The following is a 23,956-nucleotide window of genomic DNA, read 5'->3' on the forward strand; positions in this document are numbered from 1 at the left end:
GCTCTGTCTCTCCTCCGTCACTGCTCTGCTCTCCGCTGTCACTGACAGCTCACCCCTCCCAGGGAAGCCCGAACACCTCCCTGTATGACTCCTGACTGCCGGCATCCCTGTGAGCACCACAGACCACCTCACTGGCAACCTCTCCAACAAGCCCCCTCCGCACCTCCCACCCTCCCACTCCTCACCCATAGCTAACCCTGCCCACACACAGCTACCACTCCCTTCACAGGCCACCATTCCCTCCTCACTCACAGCTCACCACACACTTCTGACAGCTCATCCTCCAGACAACTCACCGCCTACACACTCTACCCTCTCTCACCCACCCTAATCACCACCCGTCCTCAAGGCCTACCACTGCTGCCTACTGGCAGACCACCCCCCTCACAGACCCCCGCTACCACACCACACTATTCTCACATTTCTATCCCCTACCATCCTCACTTACAACCCACCCTCCTCACAGAGCACCCACATTTCCACAGGCACCTCTGAACTCCACTATCCCCACATTCTACTCCTGCCCTCTTCACTCATGGCTCACCCTCCTCTCTAGTCAACCCCCCTCTTCGCCCCTTCCTCCCATAGGTCAAATCAGCATCCCACATCTCCCTCTTTCCACTCAACCCTTCTCTTTGCCTGCTTGTGCTTCTTCCAGTAACAGACTCCTTGGACTCTAAGGGGCAGATTTACAAGCCCCTTGTGCCACTTTTGCGTCACTTTTCCCATGTTAAAAGTGACACAAAAGTGGCGCAAGGGGCTTGTAAATAAGCCCCTAAGTGCACTCTAATCACATCGACGTCTGGGAGCAGAGAGAATTTTTCCCTGTGTTCAGACATGTGCGTTCCACCCCCGCGTCCATCTCACACCCATCCCCAGTACACATGCACACCTCCCTGCACCAATAAATGGTGATGCATTTGTCGGTGTTCATTCGCAGCTTGTACTGTTTTGAAAAAATGAGGGAGTTCGTTATATCAGTTGTCTGCGTCACCACAGAGCCCCAATACATGCATAGAGCCCCTCAAAAGAGCAGAATGTTCACCGTGAGAGGCAAAGGTGAAATACACACATCTGAGACATGTTTTTTTGTAATAAAGGTGATCTCTCAGTTGGGGTGAGGAAGTAAGATGAGTTTTTGAAGACAACGACTAGCTTTCATCCCCCGGCCTCCGTCAACCACCCAAACCCAATTCGAACCTTTAGTATTGCATAACTAAGCATGCACCAAATGAAGGGCATGCCCAGCCTGTGTCAGAGCCTGGTGAAGCACAGGCGATCTGGCTTTCTATAGGTAGATTAAAGGCCCTGCCTCTGTGGACACACCCAGCCTGTGTCAGAGCCTGGTGAAGCAGAGGCGATCTTGCTATCTATAGGTAGATTTAAGGCCCTGCCTCTGTACACACCCTCAGCCTGTGTCAGAGCTTGGTGAAGCACATGAGATCTTCCTTTCTATAGGTAGATTAAAGGCCCTGCCTCTGTGGACACGCCCAGCCTGTGTCAGAGCCTGGTGAAGCACAGGTGATCTTGCTTTCTACAGGTAGATTAAAGGCCCTGCCTCTGTGGACACGCCCAGCCTGTGTCAGAGCCTGGTGAAGCACAGGTGATCTTGCTTTCTACAGGTAGATTAAAGGACCTGCCTCTGTAGACACGCCCAGCCTGTGTCAGAGCCTGGTGAATCACAGGTGAGCTTGCTTTCTAAAGGTATATAAAGACCCTGCCTCTGTAGACACGCCCACCCAGGTGATCTTGCCTTGTTCTGGTTGGTGTTGTGACTTATGGTGCTGCCAGTTTTGTTTAGTAAGTAACACAAATGCTGAGGCACAAAACAAAGTCCAATATAGTGTAACTGACTGTTAGTCACTCAAGTAGATAAGAAGTCCATATAGCAATCTTGATTTTTCTTAATGTATCCTTTATTTCAAAATTATGGTTTTCATAGCATACGAAACAGGCAGCTGACACGTGTTTCGTCCTAAAGGACTTTCTCAAGGCTGCAAGTGACAATAAATATCCAGTCAAAATGTATTGATCACACTACAAAATCCGTATGTACAATTATAAAAGTAACGGTACGCACTACGTGTACTGGAGACAGTACATCCATCGTACTGGAGACCAGAAAATCACCAAAGTCAGAAAGTACCAGCAGCTAGCACCAAGAAGAAACCAAAAAATGTTTGCATGTGAAGACAAACTCGGTTTAAAAAATGTAGAAGAGGAGAACCAAAATAAAACCTACACCCAAATGTGATAAAGGTGCAGAAATCCTTATTTACAAGGTGCCCTAAGCCGGATAATGGGAAACCAACAAAAACAAACGGTGGTCACGCTTCTCTAGTGGGGAAAATGTGAATTCCAGGAGTGCCAAAAACAAGAATAGGAGGGAAAGAGATGGAGGAGGAATCTACCATTAACTTTATATCACTATATACATCCAAAGTGCAAAAAATAGAAGAAACAGAAGCAATATTATAAAGAGATCGACCCACTAACCAATGAAAACATTGGTCTCCAATGCCAACCAGTATGTTTGGCCAACTAATTGTGCCATGCAAGAATCATTAAGATGCACTGTTTCTTACCTAAACACGACCATAGACCTTTATGGAATTAGGAGTTCTATGTCCATATGAAACGTGTACCACCTTCAGTCGACGGTGTAACACCTGATGAGTATAAGGCAGTATGTTGTCACTTAATGTCTGTGCAGTCCCAGAGATAATACAGATAATTGCCATTGTTGTCGCACATACTATGAAATCAGTCACAGCCTATCAAATTGGTAGGATAACTGTCACCAAGACTTACAGTACCTAGTGTGCATATATCACTTATAGAGGCATTCTAGTCCCCTCTAGTACCCAGGATGGGGCAGATAAGTGGTAGTCAAAAATATTGTATCTTGCACAAGAGTTGTGATTAAAAAGCCCACATCCATACAACTGCAAAGCCACAGGTCTGTACCACCATGGTGCAAACGCACCTGGCTAGGCAGCCCATTGTTGTAGAAACCGATTCAAACAAGGACAAACAGGCGCAAATATCGTCAAACCTTATATACAGACAAATTATACTCAAAACTGTGCGACATAGGCACCCTTACTTAGTAAACATAAAAACAGACACATGAGTGCAGCCAATTATTCCCACATATGAATAACATCAAGTAAACTGTTGACTGTGTGCTTTAAAAATGCAATAGGTCTCGCCTTTCATTAAGTTACCTTCCACCACTCACCACTTTGTAGACTTGTTCTGACACTGACCAAGGTCACTGGTCAGACATATCGCTCGGAATCACGGATACATCGTGAACTCTGTTCTTCACCGGAGGCCCTGCAAGTCTTTCTACTATGTTACTTTTCGCTGCAGGTTCCCGCTCGACCTTGGCCAGACACAGACCGGATCGAGCGTCTCCAGGCCTGCTGCCCACACAGGTATTTAATTGCTTACCAATCCCCCCGTACCCCCCCCTCCTTGGCACCGCCTCTTCTGCCCGGTCCTTCAGCCCGATTCCTCTGCCTACGCAACCCTGAAATATGCGGCTCACGTCCCGACTTTCGGAGTTCTACTCTTCGGACCCGACAGCTGCCAAGGGGCCCCATGTCGTGGCTCCCTAAGTAATTACTGACTTTATAGAACTAGTATTCTGGGATTTTAACATTTGCTTTTTTGTGTTGCAAATATTTGGATTTTTATAGAAAAGCACAGTACACAAACAAATGACAATAAAGAATTTAATCTACCTAGGTACAGGTCTCATTGTCTTCCAGGTGATGGTCGGAAAATATGGAACAATGCTTCTAGAATCATTCGTAATAGGCAATGTCCAAAAAACTCTTGATTATGTTAATACAGGTTCAGTACAGAAATACATAAGCAAAAATTAAGATTCTATGTAACGTAAAGATAAGGTGCCAATGCCATTCCTACCGGAATGATGGACCACACTATTGACAGTAAGAAATAAAGAAAGGATACGTAATAAGCCACTAAGAACAAGGTAACAAAGCCATTCTTATAACTTTAAACTTGCTACCCTGAATCTGGTGCGTAGGACTCAAGTATTGAATATGTGGTGGTGATTACCATCATCTGGGAATGTCATTGTACTACAAATACATGTAAGCAAAGCTACGTTGCTGTAATGTGCGATAAATGTGTTGCATAACTAAATACTGGCAATTGTGATTCCCTCTGGGGACTTAGAGTGGAATTAGGCAATTCCCTCTGAGTATGGCAGATATGGAATACTGCGATGAGGAGGGTACTGCGAGTGGTGACCAGGGCAATGATGAGTACTACGACGAAGAGTCCATGGAGGATATTTTTGACAAAAATCTTGACGCTAAACTTGATAAAGCCCTTTCCTCGGCCCTGCTTCCCTTAGCCAAGAAACTGGAGCTGTTAGTCCCTGGTAAGCCTCTCCCTCTTCCTGGCCAGGACCATTCCCGCCCCCCCCCCCCAAAGAAGGTGCCTACTGACCCGGCCTAGCCCCACGCTCAGTCTTATGATAAGCTATATAAAACCAAAGAGTCTTCTGCTGGTGACAAGACCTTACCAACCCGTCCCCACCCCCACCCCCCCCCGGATGATACCACTACTAACACTGATACTGATACGGATTCCTCGCATGCTGCTCCTCGTAAGCGCACCAAGAAACGTAAGCATACTTCTCCTCCTGTCACCCCTTCGCCCTTCTCTTTTGACCCATCAGACATTGTACATCCTAGATCTTCGGATTGGGTCCCCCCCCTGCTGTGGCGGAATACCTGGAAACTCACCTCCGCAAAGGTTTTGACAAAGAGGTGAGAGCACGCCTGAAGTCCGAATGCCCCCGTCCCGATTTGGCCCACAAAGTATCTGTCACTCCCGACATTGACACTTCCATGACTACATTCCTCAAGAAATATAAAAAAGACCCCAAGAAAGGGATTCATCGCGCGCTCAGAGCGTGCCAAGATAAGGTCCTTGACCTTTCGGGCCCGTTGGCCAAGATTCTGGAACTGGCCCTCCAAGCTCAAGAGACTGGGGACGCCATTCATCCTGAGGTCCTAGCGGGCTGGGCGCAACGTGCCATCTGCATGCTGGGGAACGCTAACTGCGCCTTAGCTTCTGAAAGACGGAAGTCAGTCTTGCTCCGGATTGACCCACAGTTAGTGGAGCTGGCTTCTTCAGAACCGGGTCCTTTGGCGGAAGGGCAATTGTTTGGTGACAATTTTGTGAAAGATATTGCGAAATGTGTTAGGTTCCCGCTTAGAGGACATCCTCAAAGCGGCTGATTGGTCTTCTGATTCAATGTTTAAAGTTTTTTATTATAAACCTATTCCTCATGTTTCTGATGCTGTGATTGATGAGCTTTGAACCAGCATAATCAGAAGCCTCCGGTCCTGCCATAGAATACAACATTTTCTAGCTATCGCGACAAGAATTTTAGATTCTATTAAGGACACGGAGGCGAGGATTATCCCACCCGTTGGGACAGTTATGCAACTGTAGAGTTGTTTGAAGTTATGTTGTTTAACAACTTTGTACCCACCCAGTGAGAAATGTAGTGGTGGGCTCCTTTTCTCAAACTTCTTTTTCTGTTACAGGAAATGATTCCAACAAGAGTTGAATGCCTTCTTTGGATTGAGCTACTGTACCTTCCTGGCAGAAGATGATTCCTTCGTGGTTATGGATTATTCTCCGTTGAGAATTCCTACAGGAACTGTTTTTTCTCTCCGTTGAGAGTTCAAGACTTGGTTTATTTTAACGAGACTGTTCGCGCAAAGCGGCCGCAGCCGCAAGCAGCAATCTGGGTCACAACGGGGACCTACGTGCGCAACACACGCTCAAAGAACAACTAAAAGGGACACGGAGCGGGCCAGGGAAGCCCCGCTCCTAAGTGAGGAGGGAAGAGAACGCCGTCAACGGCGTATCGACTCTTACAATCGCAACAGCGCAATAATCCTCGAAAAGACGGTAAAAACAGTGCAATTATACACAAAATAAGCATATATAATAAAACAAACACACCAGGGGCGATATCTGTAACATGAGGCCTGCCCTGAAACAGTACAAGCATATAAAGTAAAAGAGCACTTATCTGGGCTGCGGAGCAGCAAAGAAAGAGGAGGCCAGATTAGTGTCTCTATACTTTATATGTTTGTTACTACTGTGATTGGCTATAGTATTGGAGGCGCGGTTCAAAGCCTCATGGGAAATGTTGTTTTTTACCATTGTAGTTTTACTGTCATTGGCTGCTGTTTGCGCAGTAAAGAAATGAGAAAGCATAATCAGAAGCCTCCGGTCCTGCCATAGAATTAACATACCCGTGTCCTCATGTTTAGCTGTTAACACGTGCAAAAGTCTGCTAGCAAGCAGGTTCATCATCATACTCCTGTCCTCACACGTTTTAGAGCTAACAAAATGTGCAAGAAGATTACCAACTAGTTTTTGCACACTAAGATTATGTTTTCTCTGATATATGCACATGTCTCTCTGTTTTTTCAATCTTTTGCACAGTATTTAGTACAACAAAGAAAATGAGCTGTCATTATCTTGGTACAATGTTTTCTGTTATTACATTCAAAGTTCTATGATGCTCATAACTGTCAATGCCATGACACTAATACTGGGAAAGGTGGGCATGATTGGTTGTAACTATACCCATAACAATCCCGCCCCCCCACAAAGGTCGCCTTACTGGACGGGGTTTGTCAGGATGGAGTGCATGAAAACAGCGAACTTGCAGTGGGGCATTCAACTTAGAAGCAGGTTCCCGGGATCTTTGCGAGGCATCGTAACCTTTCCAATCAAGTAAATAATATAATTTGCCTCGTATTCTTTTTACATCTAGGATACGTTATATTTTATACTCATGATGATCTTTCACTATGACTGTAGGGGGGATTGTCTTTACGAGTTAGTGAATGGTATGGTTTTATTAGGGACATGGAAGACAGGATGTATTGTGTACTCATCTCGTAATTGCAATTGAATTGGAACGGAATTCAGGATGTGTTTAATGGGAAATGGTCCAATGTATCGTGGTTGTAATTTCTTAGGACCATCTAAATGGATATTTTGGGTGGATACCCAAACCAAATACCAATTTTATACGTGGGTTCGGGAGATCTATGTTTATCAACTTGTATTTTTGCAGTAATTTTGTGTTTTGCTAGACTATTCTGTTCCTTTTCTTGAATCTTTTGTAACTGATTGAATCTTTCTGAAACAGAAGGCATGAGGTTAACATCTAATGGGGGTAATATTGGAATTGAACTTGGATGGAAACCGGTAAGAAAGTAAAATGGTGAGCATCCCAAGGCTGCATGAGTTCTGTTGTTGTATTCAAATTCAGCTAGAGGTAAGTGCCTGATCCCATCGGGAAGTTAGGGTGGAGCTTAAACAGCGTAGACTTTGTTCTACATATTGATTGACTTTTTCAGTTTGGCCATCTGATTGTGGATGAAAAGCAGAGGATAGCGCCACTTCTATTCCTAGTTGTGAACATAAAGTTTTCCAGAATTTTGAGATGCATTGGGGTCTCGATCGGAAATAATTTTTCTCCGAAGACCATGTAATTTTAATATATGCTGGATAAAAATGTCAGTGAATTCCATTGCTGTGGGCAATTTCTTTAAAGGAATGAAATGACTCATTTTGGAGAGCAAGTCTACAATTACTACTATGGTAGTAAAGTTATGTTATTTTGGTAAGGCAGTAATAAAATCGACGGTAATAGTATGCCAAGGTGCTGCTGGGACTTGTAAGGGGTGTAATAGCCCTGCCGGGGCTATGAGTTATGATTGTTTGCAAGCACAAGTAGGACATGTCTTAACATATTTTAGTACATCTTTTTGGATGTTGTCCCACAAAAAATGTCTCAAACTTAATTCTAGGTTTTTTTGTGTACCTGGATGTCCAGCCATAGTTGAATTGTGGTGACAGGCTAGAATGTGTCATCTTTGTGAATTCAGTGGTATGAATAATTTGTTATTATGAAAAATATAGCCATCCTTATCTGAATTCTGTGGTTCTGAATGCTGTGGTTTTTGTAACCATTTTGTACTGTCCATAGTTTGAGATGCCTTTTTAACATTTGTCAGAAAGGTATTGGTTTGTGTTAGAGCTATGATCCTGTTAGGGAGTATATATAATGCTTTGTGAGAAATACATCTATCTTTATTTTCTCCTTCATTTACTCGAGACAAGGTGTTGCATAGTATCTGTTTCTGTCCCGGAAGTTATAAGAGAGTCAAATTCACTAAAAAAGTGTACCCATCTCATTTGACGAGGAGTGAGAGCCTTTACTGAAGTAAAAAACTGTAGATTCTTATGATCTAAATATTATTGTTATGGTTTGTTTCGCTCCAAGGTGGTGACGTCTCCATTCAGTAAACACAGCTTTCATAGCTAGGTGTTCGCGTTCTGCAATGGTATAATTTTTGTTCTGATGGAAGCAGTTTGCGTGAATAATATGCTAATGGATGTAGATGTCCTGTGTTAGGCATTTTTACAACAGAACACCTCCTAGTGCTGTTTGGGAGGCATTGGCTTCCACAAAAAATGGTTGGTCAGGGTCTAGGTGAGAGAGGATTGGGGCTGTTGTAAAAGCAGTTTTAAATTCCTAAAAAGCTTTTTCAGCATTTTCTGTCCATTTGAAAAACTGACCCTTTTTTAATAATTGCATGATGGGTGAAACAATCCCAGAAAAATTTGCAATGAATCGCCTGTAAAAGTTAGCAAATCCAAGGATTCTCTGATCTTCTTTTACAGACGTCGGGGATGGGCAATTAAGAATTGCTTCTATCTCTTTTGGATCCATCTTGATGCCTTCAGGGGATAGGAAATATCCAAGAAACTCTACTGATCTTGCATGGAAGACACATTTTTCTATTTTGGCGTATAGTGAATGTTCTGAGGATCTGTAGAATGGATTGCACATGATGGATGTGTTCTTCCTCTGTTTTGGAAAAGATTAAGATATCATTTATGTAAACTATTACGCAGATGTGTAAGAAATCATGAAGAACCTCATTTATGAAATACTGGAATGCCACTGGAGCATTACATAATCCGAACGGTATGACAGTATATTCAAAAAGACCAAACTTGGTGCAGAAAGCGGTCTTCCATTCATTGCCTTCCTTGACACGTATTAAATTATATGCTCCTCTAAGGTCCAATTTGGTGTACATAGTCGACCCTTTAACTTGATCTAACAGGACTGGGATTAATGGTAACGGATAGAAATTTTTTGTTTATTGTAGCTTTATTGACCGCGCGGTAATCTATGCAAGCCCGGAGATCGCCAGATTTGTTTGTTACAAAGAAAAGAGGAAAAGAGACTGGGGAAGTTGAAGATCTAAATAAGCCAATCTCTAATAATTCATCCAGGTATTTTTTTAAGTACATTGTCTCAGGTTCTGTGAATGCATAGATTCCACTACATGTTAATGCAACTCCGGGAATTAGGTCAATCCTACAATCATGCACCATACGGGGTGGTAACTGCGTAGCTTTCACTGGGTCAAAGACATCTGCAAAATCTAGGTATTCTTTTGGTAATGGGGACATGCCCGCCCCCAGTGTGCTTGCGCATTGTAAAGGAAAAATGGGATCTTGTGCTTCCTGATAACAATGTGTTTTACAAAATGCAGAATCCAAACTTACAGTCCTTTTAAGCCAATCAATCTTTGCGTTATGTATTTCCAAGCAAAGTATACCAAGTATTACTCCAAATGTTGGAGTATCAATGAGATCGAAAACATTCTGCTCAGTGTGACCTTTTTCACACACCAAGGTTGAAGGTGCAGAATGAAAATGAATGAGTCCTGCAGAGAGAGCTGAGCCATCCACAGCTCTTACAGGTTCCGGTTCTTTTTTGGTTATTCGCTAAATTCCTAACTTCTGGGTTAAACTTAAATAAAAAAAATTGCCTGTGGCACCTGAATCTAAAAAAATTGAAAGACAATGATAATAGTTACTCTATTAGTCATATGTCGTGGTATGTGATTAATAATGTTCGGGACATAGTTTGAGATCTGTAGCTCTTTTTCTCGCAAGGACGACCTCGTCGCCCTTCAAGAACCTCCGTTTTCCGACTCCGATTGACCTGTGGTTATGTTGGCTATTATCTTTTTCTTTTTTGGTTTGACCGGGAACTCTCTCGCAAAGTGCCCTGCTTTACCACAATACAAACAGAGATTTTCCTTACAACATTGTTCTTTCTCTTCAAAAGATAAGGGACCTTTTACCCCACCTATCTTCATAGGTTCAGTACTGTTCTGTTTGTCATCTCTTTCTGTCTTTTCAGATTTTATCATGATCACTCTGGTCTCTCCACAAGGTTTTTTCACTTTTGCGCTCTCCTAATCTATGATCAAGTTTTACTATTAAGTCGATGAAGTCAGAGTAATCAGTGGGAAGATATACAATATGGGCTAATGAATCTTTTAAATTGTCCCTAAGGAAGTACATTTTTCTTCAGGCCAGTGTGTCTCAGATAAGAGATGATTGAAGGTGGTTATATAAGTAAGGAGATCTTTGGATCCTTGATGCAAATTTAGAAGTTCATTGTCACATGACTGTATAAAAATGTGATGCGCAAACAATCATGACATAGCCTCTTTAAAATCATTGAAATAATGTAAAATTGGGTCATTAGTTTCAATGAGGGATATGGACCAGTCTGCTGCTACACCACCGAAGTATGAAATCACAAAAGCTGTTTTTGCTGTATCCGTATTAAAGACTTGGGGTGTACAAAGAAAGTGTAGCTGACATTCACTCATAAATGAGGCAAAACGAGAACTGTCTCCTGTAAAATGCTCAGGATTGGCTAGTGGAACTGGGTTAGGAGTGACAACTGTTACTTGTAGATTTTGATCAGGACATTGGGAAGACGTTGAGTGAGGGGCAAAGGTGGTTGGACCAAATTTGGATGGAGCTAATACGGACAAGATTTGAAGGGGTTTGTTTCTCTCTATTGATTAGAATCAGATTTTTATCTAGTTTCTCTCTCAGGGAATGGTTTTTTTGTTTTAAATGTTGCATTTCTAGATGTAAATTCTGAATAATCTCGGTTAAATGCGTGGCATCTTAAGAGAGATACATGTTGAATGGTCGTGAAAGAGAGCAAGGAAAGAGTATGTGCAGCTTAGCCTTCTGTCACGACAAGCTACTCACCTGTGTTCCCGATTGCTCTTTCTTGACAACGTATAGTTCCCAAATCCCCTGGAAACTGACAGAAAGACAATAATTTACAATAACCCACAGCCTTTTCTGGAAGTGCCCAGGGGGAAAGGGGAATTGGAAAAAGAGAGAGAGAAAAACAACACTGGCTCAGGTACAACGTCTTCGATAACCTTGAAGGCTCCTCTTGGGGTGTTGGGAATGATCTTGGGACTTGAAGTGCCAAATGGGGAATGTGAGAAGTTGGCCTGGTATATGCTGTCCACTAGTTATAGTGGGCACCTTGTACTAGTCCAATCGACCCTTATTGATGATTAGGTTAAAGACAACCTTTATTGAAAGCTATCTTAGTGGTAGCTATGGAGATCAGCCTTGAGGCTAATTCTCGAAGGATTGTAAAGCAGCTTGGTTCACCAGATTATAACCTCTTGAATGACCAAATGAAAGGAGAACCACACAAGTTATATATAAAATATATGTATTTATTACTAAATACTCTCTACTAACCTCTTTATGAGTTTAGAGAACAAGGCACACAATAATACAGTAATAGAACAACAGTAAATAGCGCAATACACAGCGGGCTCCAGGGGGAGACCGAACCATATACTAAGAAAATGGTATAACAACCACGACTTGACTAGGAACAGTGCCTAGAGCATGTAGAATCACTAGGACTAAGGAAATCAAGGGGGGGAGTGAAGAGGTGATGCCGGTGGGCACCGAGGTGGGCACGTCCTCCTCTTGTCAGGGTTTAAGGTTAATCATAAAGGGCCACCTCAAAATGGGTGGATGTGTATCCAGATGTCATTGGAATACAACATCTTTGTTAAAATACCCCTCACACACCAAAAGGGCCCTTGGTGTCATGCTTCATCATCGGGGTCTTCCCGTCCCACTGCGGGGCGGGGCAGTGCTGCGACAAGCGGATACGCCGGAGCACCTTTTAGATGGAGGTGCTATGTGTTGGGAGTGAGTGTCAGTGGGGTCAGGGGTGATATCTGGTGTAAGTTAAAAAATATACCTGGCCTAGTGGAAAAAAAGAATTTTATTAAACACTGGCTGGTATTATTAAAAGAAAAAGTGAAGCGGAGAGATAGAGCAGGTTAATGGGCTCTCTCTCCTAAGTGGGTCAACATGTTTCGAGGCACCGGGCCTCTTCGTCAGGACCTAGGGGAGATCCCCCTGTCACTCACTAATGTATTCTCCACAAAGGTAGAAAAAAAGTGTATGTACAAAAAAGTGAAAAAAACTATGTGAGTAACTACCAATTAATAATTACAACACATCTATACTACCACACTAATAATGTAGTATGCCTGCAAAATAAGAGTAAAAGATTAAAAATGCGCCGATCCCAAAGTGCGCTTAGCTCTAAATTACCTGTAAAGGAAAAAAAGAGAGAAACACACACAACAATATTCTCAAATATGGGATCCAGTGTACACATTGAGGATTATTGAAGGGTTCCTTCAGCACTCACACAGTCAGTCACACACCGAGTAGGTAAACTACATAGATTCTAAATAACCAGGGGTTGTAGATAAGGAAATGCATACTTATCAAGAGAGGGATCAATGCCTCATGAGCCAGCATAAGACTGAAGGGTATGATGGGGTATCAACTGCAAAGAAGGAAAAAATGGATATACTGTGATCCTGCCTTAGAAGTGGTATAAGGTAACTCAACTAGGTTGAGTAGGAATAGAAATGCAGGTATGGTCCTCCTCGAGACGGCTATGCCGTACTTACTGTGCCCCTAGCACGATTGTGCTTCCTCCTTCGTCCGCGGCTTCCGTGGATATGAAGGGGGTAGTGGGCGGTGTGTTTATATACTCAATGGTAATTGGATAATTGATCTATTAACCTTGGCGGGAAGATCGCCAGGTATGTGTGGCCAGCAAGGGAAATACGGGGGCGGCCATGTTAGGATGGTTAGGTATAGCCACAAGATAATGGTTCCTTGGCTGTGGTGCTCATAGAACATCGATCATGGGTACTTTCCTGGAGTTCAGATCTGGTTAAGGGTGAGCAAGTAGCCAGACCGGGAGGAAAAACACCGCAGCGGCGCCCGGCGCTGTGCGGACTGTCTCTGCGCATGCGCCGGAGTTAGTGCAATACCGCGCATGCGCCGGAGTTAGTGCAATACCGCGCATGCGCGCGGGGCAGTCACTACAACCGGTGCGCATGCGCAGCGTGCTTCCCTAATAGAACAAATGATTTCCCCAGCGTTAGCTCCAATTGGACCAGGGATGAAAGAAAGAATACGTGCTTTGATGAACACATATACTAATAGTTCTGATAAGTGGGTTTTAGCAGAAAAAGTGCGATGTATACGCAGCCTCAAGGGGTTTGATTTAGGAGGACGTTTCTAGGAAATGGAGGAGGGGATGGTGTCCAATAATTATGACATGGTCCCATATAAGTACACCATTCAACAACCTGGTTGGCTAGAAGGGGTTTAGAATATATAAGGGGAGCATGTAATAAGACAGTGTTGCAGGGGCCTTTCTTTCAAACCAGGAAAAGTTTTTTTATATACATACAGGACAGAACGGAATCCATTACTTTGCAGATAGTGGTGTCTGCACTGTCATAAGGCACAGCACGCCTTACGTGTGTAGTTGGGACCACGGGATATCATCGTTCAGGCCAGTGCGATGTGACCCCAAACGGAACACCCAACGTTGTTCTTTTGATAGAAGCTCTCTATCATTGGGGAAGATCTCAATAACAGTCCAATTTAGATCATGGACACTGTGTCCCATGGTTGAGAAATGGGCAGACATTTTTGTAGATGACCTGTTGCAACGTACATTGCTGCGGTGTTCTCCCATGCGAATTTTCACGGGTCTGCTGGTCATTCCTACATACTCCTTGTTACACGGACATGTGATCAAATACACTACATTGCGACTGTTGCAATTCGTGAATGCACGTTGCTCCCATGTAGAGTGGTTAGAAAAGGTGATACTCCTACTCTTCTTCGTGTACTGGCAGGATACACAAGACCCACAGGGGTGGTGTCCACTAATCCCTGCCACTCTAGGGGGTTCAATTGCACCTGTTGATCTCGGTCTTGTGTGTACCAGAAGATCTTTTAAGTTCATTCCCCTCCTATGTGCAAACATCGGTTTAGGAAAGTCCAACTGGCCACACGATAAAACCCTCCAATGTTTGTTCACGATTTTCGTGATCTGGTTGGAGTTGGTGTTATAGGTGGTAACGCAAATCGGGCGTGGATCTGGTTCTTTTGCTTCAGTGTCGTCCAAGAGTGCTTCCCTGTTATTATTGCGTGCACGTTTCAGACCTTTCCGGACAATGTGTGCCGGGTATTGTCTGTTCAGGAGTTTGCTCTCCAGGTCTGCAGCTTGAGTCTTAAAATCGTCTATGCTGCTACAGTTGCGCCGTAAGCGGAGAAATTGTCCGTACGGAAGGTTCTCACGTAGGTGGCGTGGATGAAAGCTACTGTACAGAAGTAGACTGTTCTTAGCTGTCGGCTTGAAATGAGTGCTAGTTTCAAGTTTGCCTCCTTTGGGAAAGATGTTCAAGTCTAGAAACACTAGATTTTCGTTGGAAGCAGTGTGGGTAAATCTCAAGAACTGATCTTGCTGATTGAGCCAGTTCATGAAACATGTAACCGAGTCTAGGTCTCCCTTCCAGATGACAAAAATGTCGTCTATGTATCTCTTCCAAGTGAGTACATGGTGCCTATAGGGATTGCTCTGGTCCAGGATCTTGGCAGATTCCAGATGATGGACGTAGAGGCCTGCCAGGCTGGGGGCACAGGTGCTCCCCATACTGGTACCGTGTCTTTGGAGGTAGTAGGTATCTAGTTACACCTTATGGCCTTTGGCATAAGGGATAAAGATCAAAGTAGCCTCAAAAAACTCTGTGTTTTGATTGGAAAGGGTGCGGTATATGTGTTTCGTCCGCCCCACACTAGAGTTGTGGCAGTTATCATTGGCTACTCTGAAGTAGTGGGTTTGCCAGCCTCGCCCGAGGCGCCTCTGGTCTAGGGTGCAGTGTCCAGAGATTTTTACGTGAAAAAAGGTGTAAAGAAAACTGTGCAAAAAAGGAACAAATATTTAAAAATAAGGGAGTAAACAGCCCCAAAGTTCTTTAATGGGGGGTGTTCCTCACCACAGGTTAAAATTAAGTGGTACGATCTTAGACCGAGTTACTAGGTCTGATAGTGTAATTAAAAGAAGTACGTCGACATGTTTCAGCTCCTGGGGCCTGGAAGGGTCTGCGGAGCTTTCGTCAGGACTCACAAAAACATAACATAAAGGTATTGTACTCACACAATTTGTGCAGTCATTTTGGTACAAACACTCTTGTTCAGATTGTGTATTTGTTAGGGAATTTCCCTTCGTAATCTGCAATGGGATAAACAGAAGTACAGGTTGTGCATACACATATACGCCTTACACCTAATGATAGTGAATTTCATTATCAGCGTTTTGTGACATTTTCAGCAAAACTACTAGACTTTAAAAAAATGGCAAATAATGGAGAGTAGAGATGCTAGGTTCTCTTATGTTAAAAACGAAATACTGGTTGATATCTTTGTTGTGTATACTTAATCTAAAGTGCGCGTTAGAACTGTACTCATATTACAAACAATTCTACGATCTTACAGTCTGGTAGGGTATAGAATGTAAACAAGGCACCCGGTGTATAGCAAAGCGTGGGGTCAGGCTGTATACATGGCGCTATTTTATCGCATAAGGCATGTGCAATGTTTTCATACCTGAAAGACAGTACGTATTCTGCCTCATCGGGGTCTCATTATTTTGAAGCCGCTTGAAGCTCAGAGCTGTCGTAGAGAGCGTTCCGTTAGTATTTGGAGGGAATTATTTGTCTTACCGGTATCTCTAGGTGATCGCCGCCATTACCCGCGTGTGTGGATGTTTCCGCCTTGTGCTGACTCTGCCCCGGGGTGTGGTTAGGATCGAGAGCACTGTGATTTAAAGGCGCCAGGCGCGTCAGATAGGCGTGCTGGTTTCATTGGAGTTTTTTTATTCATTGAGGTGATAGCTTTATTGATCCAAAGGAACAAATTTGTTATCGGGCGGTTTTATCATGAAATACAGACTGTAGCTTATCAATGATCATTGTCAAATATAGTTTGCTTTCTTACCAGAGCTACCACCCCAAACCTCTAAAAGACAATCTGCCTTTCTGCCAATTTGGCAGAGTCAGCACAAGGCGGAAACATCCACACACGCGGGTAATGGCGGCGATCACCTAGAGATACCGGTAAGACAAATAATTCCCTCCAAATACTAACGGAACGCTCTCTACGACAGCTCTGAGCTTCAAGCGGCTTCAAAATAATGAGACCCCGATGAGGCAGAATACGTACTGTCTTTCAGGTATGAAAACATTGCACATGCCTTATGCGATAAAATAGCGCCATGTATACAGCCTGACCCCACGCTTTGCTATACACCGGGTGCCTTGTTTACATTCTATACCCTACCAGACTGTAAGATCGTAGAATTGTTTGTAATATGAGTACAGTTCTAACGCGCACTTTAGATTAAGTATACACAACAAAGATATCAACCAGTATTTCGTTTTTAACATAAGAGAACCTAGCATCTCTACTCTCCATTATTTGCCATTTTTTTAAAGTCTAGTAGTTTTGCTGAAAATGTCACAAAACGCTGATAATGAAATTCACTATCATTAGGTGTAAGGCGTATATGTGTATGCACAACCTGTACTTCTGTTTATCCCATTGCAGATTACGAAGGGAAATTCCCTAACAAATACACAATCTGAACAAGAGTGTTTGTACCAAAATGACTGCACAAATTGTGTGAGTACAATACCTTTATGTTATGTTTTTGTGAGTCCTGACGAAAGCTCCGCAGACCCTTCCAGGCCCCAGGAGCTGAAACATGTCGACGTACTTCTTTTAATTACACTATCAGACCTAGTAACTCGGTCTAAGATCGTACCACTTAATTTTAACCTGTGGTGAGGAACACCCCCCATTAAAGAACTTTGGGGCTGTTTACTCCCTTATTTTTAAATATTTGTTCCTTTTTTGCACAGTTTTCTTTACACCTTTTTTCACGTAAAAATCTCTGGACACTGCACCCTAGACCAGAGGCGCCTCGGGCGAGGCTGGCAAACCCACTACTTCAGAGTAGCCAATGATAACTGCCACAACTCTAGTGTGGGGCGGACGAAACACATATACCGCACCCTTTCCAATCAAAACACAGAGTTTTTTGAGGCTACTTTGATCTTTATCCCTTATGCCAAAGGCCATAAGGTGTAACTAGTGTCCGTTATTCTATTTTTGATAATTGTTAATTAACCATTGGGGAACGAAAACGGAGACTCTGATCCCTTATCCCTCCTTTTGATTAATTTCTGTACAAGCAGCGCACAGCTGCGGGATTACAATTACTCTTGCATATTTCTCTAAATATAGTAAGCAGTAATGGAAGGCATCCCTGGATTGAGTTTTGATGCGAAAGAAATAGACGAAATACTGGCAGGACAATCATTGTTACAAAATACTGAATTTATAGAAACCCTTGCACAAACTAATGATTGGGACAACTTAACAGACAAAAAGAGAGAACAGATCCGAACTTCCATCCATGGAATAATCATGACGGAATATTTAAGAGTGAAAACAGCACCCAAAGGCCTTTGGGTTAACAATGCACCCAGAATTTTCCTGCATGATCTGGCTTTCAGGATGGACTGGTCATCCATCTCCTGGAAATGTACTTTGGACTACCTTGTCCTAATTGTAAAGACGGCAAAAAGATTATCAGATGCCCTACTGAAGGAAATCGAAGAATGCGAAAATGAATTAAAGAAAGGCATAAATCCAGCGATCGTAAAAAAGAGATTGGAAGAATTAAACAAGGAAATGGATGAGACTCGTGAATTTATAATGCAGAGTAAATTGCAAAAACTCAGTAAGGAATTGAAGAGATTCAGTCGAGAGAAAATGCACCCATACATATCAGATGAATATACAACACGGGACACTGGATCGGATAATGAGTCCACAGGGTCCAATTCTTCTAATAACTCTGCCACGAGTATGGATGAGTACACCACAAAAAGAGGACGCAATAATTACAGGAACCAACGTCCAAGAAGGGGAAACAGATGGCAAAGACCCTTCTATCCAGGTTACAATATGCCGTTCTACCCTCCCTTTGTGCCGCAATATGGAGGATGGATGGATCCCTTCAACCGAGGCATACAACAGATGCCACAAATGGACGAACAACAAATGACATCCAATTCCAACCCACACCAACAGGAGCCTTTTTTAGTCAGAGGCCAAAACCAAACAAGAGGCCGAAAAAAGACAATAAGATGGCAGGACCAACAGAGAAACGTCCAGACCAGGAGCATGGCTGCAACACAACCATCAACCAGCAAGACCAGACCCTCGTAGTAAACCTGTCCAACCTACAACTGACCCAAGACCAAATGACCGTCCTAAATAAAGGCTTAAGCTTTGTACCAACACCTCGATTGGATACCTTCAAACTAAAAAGCGAGCTAGCTGAGTTTTGCAGAACCCTCAAATTGAAAGCCTTCTTCCATAACATCCCTAATAACCAAATAGAAGGCGACACATCCTTACGCAAGAAATCAACCTTCAATCCTCCTCATGCCAGTGTCCCGCCGGAATTTCATACATTTGAACAATCCCTAATGAAGGGCGTGGACATGCTGGACAAGAATAAGAAAACATTCCAAAATCTAACCAAGAAAGAACGAGAAGCCCTGGACTCATTAAAGCAGAATGAAAACATAGTGGTTAAACCCGCTGATAAAGGGGGAGGCATTGTAATCCTAAGCAAAGAGGGCTACAATGACCAATGCCTGGCCCTCTTGGCAGATACAAGATTCTACAGGAAATTAACCAGCGATCCAACAATGAGATTACAAAATGTAATATCCAGCATGGTTCATGAAGCAGAGATTAAAAATTGGGTGACCAAAAAGGAAGCTGACTACCTCATCACCTCAGACCCAAAAATCCCCTATTTTTACTCACTCCCAAAAATCCACAAAAACAGGTCACCTCCTCCAGGGAGGCCTATAGTGTCCGGAATCGGATCAGTGCTTGAGCCGCTCTCAAAGTTTGCGGACGAGTTCCTGAAACCTATTGTACAGAGAACACCATCATATCTAAAAGACACTCGAGATTTGCTAGTACAGATCCAAGAAAAAACCTTTGACCCAGACACTATGACCCTAGTAGGTCTGGATGTGGAATCTTTATTTACCAGCCTGCCACAAGATGACACACTACAAGTATTAGAAGATATACTCTACTCAGAAGAATGGCAATATACCACACCGAGGCACTTTATTCTTGAGTGTTGCAAACTAGCCCTAAAAGAAAATTTCTTTGCTTATGAGGAAGATCTTTATCTCCAGACCCATGGAACATCGATGGGCAGTGCCTTTGCCCCATCGGTAGCCGGGCTGTATGTGAGTAATTTTGAGAATAAGTTCATCTACAATGCAGCCAATGAGTTCTCTCCAAATATTCTCTATTGGAGGAGATATATAGATGATGTGATCCTAATTTGGGACACATCAGCTGATTTGGAACAATTCATCCATTGGCTCAACCATCTTGACCCTTGGCTCAAGTTCACTTACACTTCCAGTAATAACAGTTTGGATTTCTTGGATCTGACAATCTTTGTGGAAGAAAAAACTTTACAAACAAAAACCTATACTAAGCCTACGGCCAAAAATAGTTTGCTTTCTTACCAGAGCTACCACCCCAAACCTCTAAAAGACAATCTGCCTTTCAGCCAATTTCTCAGGTTAAAACGAAATTGTAGCAAGAAAGAAGATTATTTGATCCAAGCACAAGAGCTCAGCCTGAAACTATCCAAAAGAAACTACAAAGAAAAAACAATAAAATACTGCAAAAAGAGAGCAAACAATCAACCTAGAGAGTGCCTTTTACAAAGCTACCCCAAAACACAAACACAAGATCTGACGACCTGTGTCACCACTTTCTGCCCTTCAACATATGAAGTGAACAAATTGATAAAGAAAAACTGGCATATTCTGAACACTGGAGTTTTCAACTGGCCTAAGCCCAGGTTTGCCAACCGCAGAACAAAGAACATCAAAGATGTTTTGGTCCATACCCGTCCCCAGAAAAAACAACCACTAACCATCACGAGGGACGTGAGTATGAATCCAGTGACAGGCCACTATCCTTGTGGCTCATGTGTAGTCTGCAGAACCACCACCATGTCTAAAACACTGCAGCTAACTGAAAAATTGGTATGGACACAACGCCAGCATACGAACTGCAATTCGTCACATGTCATATACATGATTACTTGCAAATGCAACAAGAGATACATTGGCATGACATGTCGCAAGATCAAATTGAGGATTGGAGAGCATAAAAGTAATATCCGCCTTAAGAAAAACACTACAAAACTGTGTGCCCATTTCATTGAAATGGGCCATTCATGTGAAGAGCTTCAATGGACAGTGCTGGAGATGCTCACCGATAAAAACACAAACTGTGAGCGCCGTTTGTTTGAAAAAGAGCAAAGGTGGGTGGATCGCCTTAAAACTTGTGAATACGGGCTGAACGACGCCATCCCTTGGCACCGTTTTGCCACCTGACAATGATCATTGATAAGCTACAGTCTGTATTTCATGATAAAACCGCCCGATAACAAATTTGTTCCTTTGGATCAATAAAGCTATCACCTCAATGAATAAAAAAACTCCAATGAAACCAGCACGCCTATCTGACGCGCCTGGCGCCTTTAAATCACAGTGCTCTCGATCCTAACCACACCCCGGGGCAGAGTCAGCACAAGGCGGAAACATCCACACACGCGGGTAATGGCGGCGATCACCTAGAGATACCGGTAAGACAAATAATTCCCTCCAAATACTAACGGAACGCTCTCTACGACAGCTCTGAGCTTCAAGCGGCTTCAAAATAATGAGACCCCGATGAGGCAGAATACGTACTGTCTTTCAGGTATGAAAACATTGCACATGCCTTATGCGATAAAATAGCGCCATGTATACAGCCTGACCCCACGCTTTGCTATACACCGGGTGCCTTGTTTACATTCTATACCCTACCAGACTGTAAGATCGTAGAATTGTTTGTAATATGAGTACAGTTCTAACGCGCACTTTAGATTAAGTATACACAACAAAGATATCAACCAGTATTTCGTTTTTAACATAAGAGAACCTAGCATCTCTACTCTCCATTATTTGCCATTTTTTTAAAGTCTAGTAGTTTTGCTGAAAATGTCACAAAACGCTGATAATGAAATTCACTATCATTAGGTGTAAGGCGTATATGTGTATGCACAACCTGTACTTCTGTTTATCCCATTGCAGATTACGAAGGGAAATTCCCTAACAAATACACAATCTGAACAAGAGTGTTTGTACCAAAATGACTGCACAAATTGTGTGAGTACAATACCTTTATGTTATGTTTTTGTGAGTCCTGACGAAAGCTCCGCAGACCCTTCCAGGCCCCAGGAGCTGAAACATGTCGACGTACTTCTTTTAATTACACTATCAGACCTAGTAACTCGGTCTAAGATCGTACCACTTAATTTTAACCTGTGGTGAGGAACACCCCCCATTAAAGAACTTTGGGGCTGTTTACTCCCTTATTTTTAAATATTTGTTCCTTTTTTGCACAGTTTTCTTTACACCTTTTTTCACGTAAAAATCTCTGGACACTGCACCCTAGACCAGAGGCGCCTCGGGCGAGGCTGGCAAACCCACTACTTCAGAGTAGCCAATGATAACTGCCACAACTCTAGTGTGGGGCGGACGAAACACATATACCGCACCCTTTCCAATCAAAACACAGAGTTTTTTGAGGCTACTTTGATCTTTATCCCTTATGCCAAAGGCCATAAGGTGTAACTAGTGTCCGTTATTCTATTTTTGATAATTGTTAATTAACCATTGGGGAACGAAAACGGAGACTCTGATCCCTTATCCCTCCTTTTGATTAATTTCGGTAGTAGGTATCCTCATATTGAAAAAAGTTTTTTGTGAGGGTGAGAGAGATGCATTCGAGGACCACTTGTCTGGGGGTGTGGTAATCCCATGGAGTGGAGAATAATACTTCCTCTATTATTTCGAGGGTTTCTCTATGTGGAAGACTTGTATATAGACTCTCCACGTCAAGTCCCACAAGGAGATCGTGTTCAGGGTCAAAAGGGACATCCTTGATCAATTGAAGGACTGCTTTGGTATCCCTCAAGTAGGTATCGGTTCTCTGCACGATAGGTCGGAGGAAAGCGTCTGCGAACTTGGATAGTGGTTCCAAAATGGAGTCTATACCCGACACTATCGGACGTCCCGGTGGATAGGGGGCGTCTTTATGTATTTTGGGTATGGTGTAAAAATACGGTATTTTCGGTTTGTCTTGGGTCAGGAACTCACTTTCCTTTCTGGTCAGCCAATCGTGTGCTCTTGCCTCCTCTATCATTATCTGGATCGAGATCCTCACTTCCTCTGTGGGATCTTCTCTTAATAGCTGGTAATTGCGTGCATCATTCAGTAATTTTTTGCATTCCCTATCGTAGTTAATGTATGTCTGTACAACCGTTGCCCCGCCTTTGTCGGCTGGTTTTATCACAATTGTCTGGTTATTGGCAAGTTCCTGCAGTGCAGCCTGTTCTTGGCGGGAGGTGTTCCTAAAGGGGATCTTGTCACTGTTCGGTAAGTTCTCAAGATCTTCCATTACTGCTTTTTCAAAAGCCAGAAGTTCTACAGGTATGGTGGAGTCTAGTGGGGTAAAAGTTGACTTTTTCTTCAACCCTGTGTCGGACTCCTCAATACCTATGTTAGTAGTATCCTGAAAGAAAGCCCGAAGTTTGAGTTTCCTCATGAATTCTTTCATCTCGTGGCAGACTTTGAATTTATCCATTTTATTCGTGGGTACATAGCCTAAACCTTTTGACAGAACCTTCACTTGGTCTTCTGTGAGGTCTTGGTCCGACAGGTTAACTACTAGGTTCCCCGGCTGGTGGAGGCTGTTTGGCTCCGAGTTGCTACACCCGGGGCGGTCTCTGGAGGTTGGTTCCAGTGGACCTGATTGCCTTTTCAGTTTCTTCCCCTTCTGGGGCCTCGGCGCTGGCCTAAAAAAGGCTGCTGCCCATAGTAGTTGTACTGGGGAGCTTGTGGGTCCCAAGGTTGGAAAGGGTGATTCATGAAGGGTGGAGCCGGTGGGTATTGCATATATCCCGGGGGTACCTGGTATGGTATCCACCCTCTTCCGCCCCTTGGAAATTGCCCTCTGAAGGAGGGTTTTCCTCTGTTTGCACCCTGATTACTATTTCTACTAGAGTTGGAACTATTCGAGCTGGTGTCAGAGAACTTGGTGTCCTGATCACTGTCTTGACCTCTTGATACATAGTCTTTCTTAATGTATGGGTAGATCCGCTCATGTGTGAACTCCTCTGTGTCTTTTTTATGTTTTTTACTTTTACTTTTTTTCAGAGTGAGTTCGAAATCGGTCATTTCTTGGTTCAGTTCCTCGAGTCGTTTTTTCAGGGCAGTAGGGGATAGATAGCTTTTGATCTTAACTTCTAGTTTAGAAATTTCAATTTTCAGTTCTTGGGTCAGCTTGGTTGCTGTCTTCACAATGAGAACCAGCCAATCTCTGGTGCATCTCCAGCTGATCAAGGACCAGTCTCGTTTGAATTCGAGGTCATGGGTAAAGATGAAAGGTTCGTTTTTAACTA

General features: G+C 43.2%; 1 protein-coding gene across 1 annotated transcript in view; it reads left to right on the forward strand.

Moving 5' to 3' along the window:
* LOC144799915 (acyl-coenzyme A diphosphatase NUDT19-like) overlaps positions 1-23,956 on the forward strand; it is a 244,771-nt gene that overhangs the window by 10,971 nt on the left and 209,844 nt on the right. Inside the window, exon 2 of the mRNA XM_078671532.1 lies at positions 5,598-5,967. The gene's annotated coding sequence lies outside the window, so the exon portion shown is untranslated. The remainder of the gene's footprint in view (positions 1-5,597; positions 5,968-23,956) is intronic.

Source organism: Lissotriton helveticus, chromosome 12 (assembly GCF_964261635.1).
Source record: "Lissotriton helveticus chromosome 12, aLisHel1.1, whole genome shotgun sequence".
Taxonomy (NCBI): domain Eukaryota; kingdom Metazoa; phylum Chordata; class Amphibia; order Caudata; family Salamandridae; genus Lissotriton; species Lissotriton helveticus.